At 39.1% G+C, this 6,000-nt stretch overlaps 1 protein-coding gene across 4 annotated transcripts in view; it reads right to left on the minus strand.

The window, feature by feature from the left end:
* Astn2 (astrotactin 2) overlaps positions 1–6,000 on the minus strand; it is a 955,818-nt gene that overhangs the window by 793,304 nt on the left and 156,514 nt on the right. The window contains exon 1 of one of the 4 annotated variants that reach the window (XM_029476272.1): positions 912–966. The exons of the other annotated variants lie outside the window; for them this stretch is intronic. The gene's annotated coding sequence lies outside the window, so the exon portion shown is untranslated. Of the gene's footprint in view, positions 1–911; positions 967–6,000 lie in introns of those variants that run through there. 4 annotated transcript variants of the gene reach the window in all.

Raw genomic sequence — 6,000 nt, forward strand, 5'->3', positions numbered from 1 at the left:
ACATAACTGCAAAGACAAAATCCCAGCCTTCATTATCAAGTTTCTTTCATGCTATCACCTGCTAGGTTTCCCCAGTGAATTCTAAGCCTCATCCCCAACAAATCACTTCCAGGCTAACATCGATGCCGTCCCTTGCACTGAGAAGCTTCTCGCTGCGCATGTGTTGTTTCTCTGCTGGGAACATCTGCCCATCTGTTATCCATTTCACGTGTATCTATCATCCCTTGAGGCAGAGGCCAATGCCATCCCAGAAGAAAACATAGCAAATTGTGCAACAATGAGGCAATGGGGTTGTCTATTTCTATCCATGCCCAGAGTGGATATAAAAGTAAGACAAATGGACAAGACATTTCAAGTTTCTGACCCTCTGTTTTCTCAGGCATAAAATGAGCGGGGGCGGGGGGGGGGGAAGAATACTAGCTCTTTCACAGATCCTGTGTTTTTCTCTTGGTTTTTAAGTGCCCCCTTGCCAATCATAACCTTTGCTGGTAAAGGAATAGGTTTATGGCCATGATCTCTCAAGCCCTATCTCTCCTATCTTTCCTGTGGGTGAGTTTCTCTTGTAAATGGTGCATTCTTAATAATCGAGGGCTATGAGGATTAACAGCATGCCTTTGTTCGTGTCTCCTTTCAGTGTATTTGTGAGATGCACTTTATAGAGATGATGAATGTAAAGTCAGCTTTCCTGAGATGAGGGAAAGTCCCTATTCAACAGAAGCTTGCCATATTATCCTGAATTCCACTGTATATTTTCTTCTTCCCTCCTTCCTCTTTTCCCTTCCATCCTCTCATCTTATCACTTCTTTCCTCCCTCTGTCACTGCTCTGTCCCATTCCCCTTTTCTCCAACAGTTTGCTTCTGGATTTACCATGGACCCTAGGGAAGGAAACAAGACACAATCTAGTCTTTACCTTGAGCACTTTGTCTCAACCTCCAAACCCACCAATAGAGCCTGGAGCTGCCGTGTTTTCCTTTGAGCAACCTATGTGAAAGCAGAGGGTGAGAGGGGTTAGGACTAATTAAGTCAGTTGGGAATCCTAGTTCCTCTCCGGAATAACCACCATTCCTTTCTATGTCTTAGAAAGTAAATGCCAAGACTGTGGGGAAGCCAGCAATGTAGTTTCCATTCTAAGCATTGCATCTTGGTAATATACCTGTTATCATATAAATAAATATAAATATAAATAATATTATCATGTCATATACCATATTTGAAAAGGATCCACAACTTATGAAGTCTCAGAGAAGGAGTGTTCTCATCAAGAAGCAGCAGCCATGGTGATTCCTTCAAGGAATATTGGAATTGAGTCACCAAGGAAGAGAACTTGAAATGTCCAGAGCAGAGAATACCCGTAGCCAACAATGTGAAGAGAAAGGAGGGGAAAAACAAACAAAAAGCTGGGATCTTGACATATCTTTCCCAGGACAGGAACTAATAAAGATAAAGAGACAAACTGGAAATACTGAATTTGAAAGCTAGCACTTCATATATTGCAAAGGTTATTATAGCAGTTTTCTGTCAGTCTTTTTGTATGTGTGTTTACATGTGTACATGTACACCTGTAGGTATTATTCCAGTGAGTGAGTGAGTGAGTGAGTGAGTGAGGAAATAAGTACAGCATGATAAATAAATGCTTCTGACACAAATATTCAGAGAGCCTAATATATAAGGGATGTTGTTCTTGACACTGCAGACAAAAGAATGAACATAATCACACCCTGCTCTCCAGCATGTTACAGTGATACCGAAGTCAGAGAGACAAGAAAGAAACCCACAACTTTCCCCACTTTGGGGCCAGAAGCATGTTCTTGGTTACAGAGACCAAAGCAATCTGAGACTGCTCTTTGGTGGAAACCAGGTCAAGCAGCAGCGTGGCCCTATTCAGACTGAATTCTGCCCCTCTTGGGGTATTGCTTAGACAGCTGTTTTCAATTTTTCCTGAGTTTCAAGATTGTCATGTATCCACAGCTCTCTGCAGGTGAGTATGTAGAATCTGATTCTGCTTTCATTGTGGTGATTGGGTCATTCTGGTGTTGCATATTATCAGCCAAAGGTTCCCAGCGTTCTAGGCAAAGTCCTGCTTAAATCCTCAGAAATTCTAGTCAGAAAGATTAACACTGTGTTCCCTTTATAAAGTGTCCCAAGTGAACCCCCTCCTTGTTCTTACCTCTGCTTTCAATCTTTCCCACCATCTGTAGCCCTAAAGTGTGCATTTGACTGGAAATGTATCAGTCAAGGCACCTGTGGCGGGATAAAATTGGTTAGGATTTCAAGGTCCCATCCAATTTCGGCTAGCAGCAGGCAGGGAGGGCAAAGTTCTGTGTTACGGAAGACCTTGTGTTTTTTACTTTCTGAGAAGCGACAGGATTTGGCTAAGGCAATTTTCATTGTTTTATTCTCTGATGCGACTTTGCTTTTACGATTAGCTTGTCAAAGCCTGCTATAGAATATTTTCAGGACTGTACTTTAATGTATCCTTCTCAGGTAGGGAAGAAGCCTTTATTTTGAAAGTTATTATTGTAACCTTTATTTACATTCATTTAGAGAGGAACAACACCAGTCAAGCAGGCGCTGGCATTTAGGAATGGAAGAACTGCATAAACAAGCCAGTAAATAGGAATTCTCAGTGCTTTGCCCAGGAGGCCGATAGTTGCTTATCAGTAGAATTCAGCAATTTGTTTTCCTTGTGGATAGGCAGAGGTGCAAGCTATGGTGTCCAAACATCAGAATATGAGGCAAAAATGCAGTTGCTAATTTTATCTCTTAAGTAATAATAAATATCCCCACCAAATACTAACTGATTTTCTTCTGTTTTAGCCTCTCTCTTCTCTTCTACTATAATAAGGTTCTGGTTCTGTTTCATAACAAGATAACATCTCCTCCAATATTATTATGTTATCTTCTTTATATATGGCCAGCCAGAGGCCAAGATCAGGACTGGAGACTAGAACCTGGGTTTATGAGCAAGAATGCTGCAACATTTTGTTTCAGACTTTTAATAGTCTGAATACAGAAACATATAGTTCTTTGTTATCAGAACATAGAAATATGTCAAGTTATATGTCAAAAGATAGTCAAAGTTTTAGGTGAATTTAACATTATTTATGCTATGACATCATCATGAGGAACTGTCCTTCACTGTCCAGATGGTTCTTTTAGAAACACAAGGGGGTTTATAAGTGGAGTGGGGACAAAAATGGAAGGCAATAATGTATGGGAGTTCCCAATTAGTCCATACATTTAACACTATGAGACACATTTAACAAACAAACAAATAGCAAAAAACTTCAACTACATCTGTTAGATAATAAATGTGTTTTGTTTTAAGCTACCAAATTGGTAGCAATTTGTTAAAGCAACAAAAGTAAGATAAATTAGATAATGGACATTTGAACAAATGACAGTCTGCCCAGTTGCTTTATATAAAAACAAGGAATGCTCCCCATCCTACACCACAGATGCCATCAAGAATAGTAATCGTAGGACAAGGCAAGCATGTCCCCAAGAAGGAATTCCATCAGAATAAATCAGGAAAGAAGAAATTCAGATTTCAGTTGAGTGTCTATGGCCATTTTTTATCTCCCCATTCCTAAGACTCAAAGAAATCTTAGTCACCTTAGTTCTGTGAAGAATTAAATTCCTTGTTTATCCTTTAGTCTGTTGGATTTATTTGAGCTTACAAAGAAAAGAGAACAACTGACAAATGTAGGCACTGTGGAGTAGTAATGCTTCCTGAAAAAGCCTGTTTAATTCTGGTTACTTCTGCTATTATTCCTTTAGAAAATAGAGCTAGACTCTGCTACCTTGTAGCTTCTACGTATTGATGATCTCTCTGTCCTGAGAACACACCAATCAGGGGTAACTCCAGAGAGACTCTGGTTTTGAAGTAGTAATCCTCTCCACCAACATCTCCAACTCTTGTCTTCTCCAGGCTAAATCCTCCCAGTTATTTTCAGAATCCTGGTAATATGCTTTGAACCCTTTCACTACCCCGTGGCTAATCTTCTCCGGACATGGTTTATTCTGATAATGTTTTTCATAAAGATAAAACCACAACTGAGCACAGTCTTCCAAGAAATGATGAACCATATCAGAATATCCCTGTTCTCAATGTGGAATGTATTGATGAAATCTAAATTGAAAAAAAAAATGACTTTGTGTATTCAGACAAACTGTTCTGCCTCTAAGCTCACTGTCCAGTGCATTCTGTGTTTTCTGATATGCACATCAGATGTTTCCAAGCTCCTATGTGTCTTTACCCGGTGCTTAGAGATTATATTTTGAAATGCATTCACTTGCTAGTACTGTAGCTACTATATATTACCATGCAGAAAAGCATTATGATTTTAATGCAAATGAGTCTGGATTCAAATCTTGGCTTTGCCTTTCTTGGTCATTTCTGACATGTGCTGTGATTTTACGAATGAATGAACTGATTTGATATGCTTAATTCCCAATCACCTACCCTGGATATCTCTAGGTTGCACAGTAGTTAATATGCATACCTGCTCTTCCTCTTTTTTGAGTTTCCCAGTCAACTGTACTATATCATCAAGATCTTATGGAACTTAACCATGAACCCTTGGATGTAAACTGCTCTAAATGACTATGCAAAGATAAGGGCACATCTAAAAGAAAGACCAGACTAGCAAGACTGATGAGCACAGTGCATGCCCTTTCTTGTGGAGACTTATCCTGATCTGAATAGACAGATTCAATAAGTGGGCATTATCTTTTTTTCTGTTTTTGTTTTCATTTAACAATTGCTTTCTTTATTTATGTGATAATTGCTACAATAAGATCAACGATGTGATTACTGAGAAAATGGTGATGGAATAATAGGATTTTTTGTTCAGGACTCTGTATATATCATCCAAATATTTCTTAATGACTATAGTGGTTTAAATAAAGATCTTTAGCATTCTTTCCTCCAGGAAGTAGATCTTGACTTCCATTTCCTTGAATGTACAACCACTTAGAGACTTCTTTCTAAATAATAAAGAATAAAATAGATAAACAGTACCTTAAAGGTCCAAAGACATGTAATATAGTACCTCAAACAAAACTGACCACATTAATCTTCCTCAGTAAGTCAGAGTGGTAGTGTCTACCTCCTTATAAGATATGATGCCCTTCACTTAGTGGGATTTCTCCTTCAAATCCATAATTCCAGTTGTATTACTCAAAGTCAAAGTAAAGGGCATCCTATTTTTTGGCTAGTATTTAGGGAAGGTGCCAAAGGGATAAGAAACAATGAAATGCCAATAAGGGAACTACAGAGACATGAGGACTAAAATGAAACATTGTGTTCTGGATCAGATATTGGGCATGGGAAAGCACATCAAAAAAAGAAACTATGGAAATAAGAACTCCAGTGACAGCTCAGCAGTTAATAACACTTTCTACTCTGGCAGAAGGCCAAGGTTCAGTTTCCAGCACCCACAAAGACCATAACAACATTGTGTCACTTCAATTCCTGAGGATCCAAGCCTGTCTTCTGGCCGGGGGACACTGTACACAGACAGCGCACTTGTATAAATGTAGACAAAATAAACATACATTAAATCAATCGATCATTCAATTTTAGAAATAGAAAAAAAATTAGTTAACAGGGGCATGTAGATGTTAATTTCTTCATGTTCATAGGAGTTCTCTGATTATGAAAGATATAGTATTATAAGAGGATGAACTAGTTCCATCCATTTGCCTAAGAATTTCATGAATTCATTGTTTTTTATAGTACTCCATTGTGTAAATGTACCACATTTTCTGTATCTATTCCACTGTTGAGGGACATCTGGGTTCTTTCCAGCTTGGCTATTATAAATAAGGCTGCTGCTCTTCTGGCCAGACCAGCACCGGGGTAGCTAGAGCGCAGGGTCGGCTGACACCCGCCAGCTACCCACGACCCCGGCCACAGGATTTTGAGACTGCTGGTGAGTGGAACACAGCTTCTGCTCCAATCTTTAAACAGTGACAACGACAACAACTAACCCCAG

The sequence above is a fragment of the Mus caroli genome, chromosome 4 (genome assembly GCF_900094665.2).
Source record: "Mus caroli chromosome 4, CAROLI_EIJ_v1.1, whole genome shotgun sequence".
Classification (NCBI taxonomy): Eukaryota; Metazoa; Chordata; class Mammalia; order Rodentia; family Muridae; genus Mus; species Mus caroli.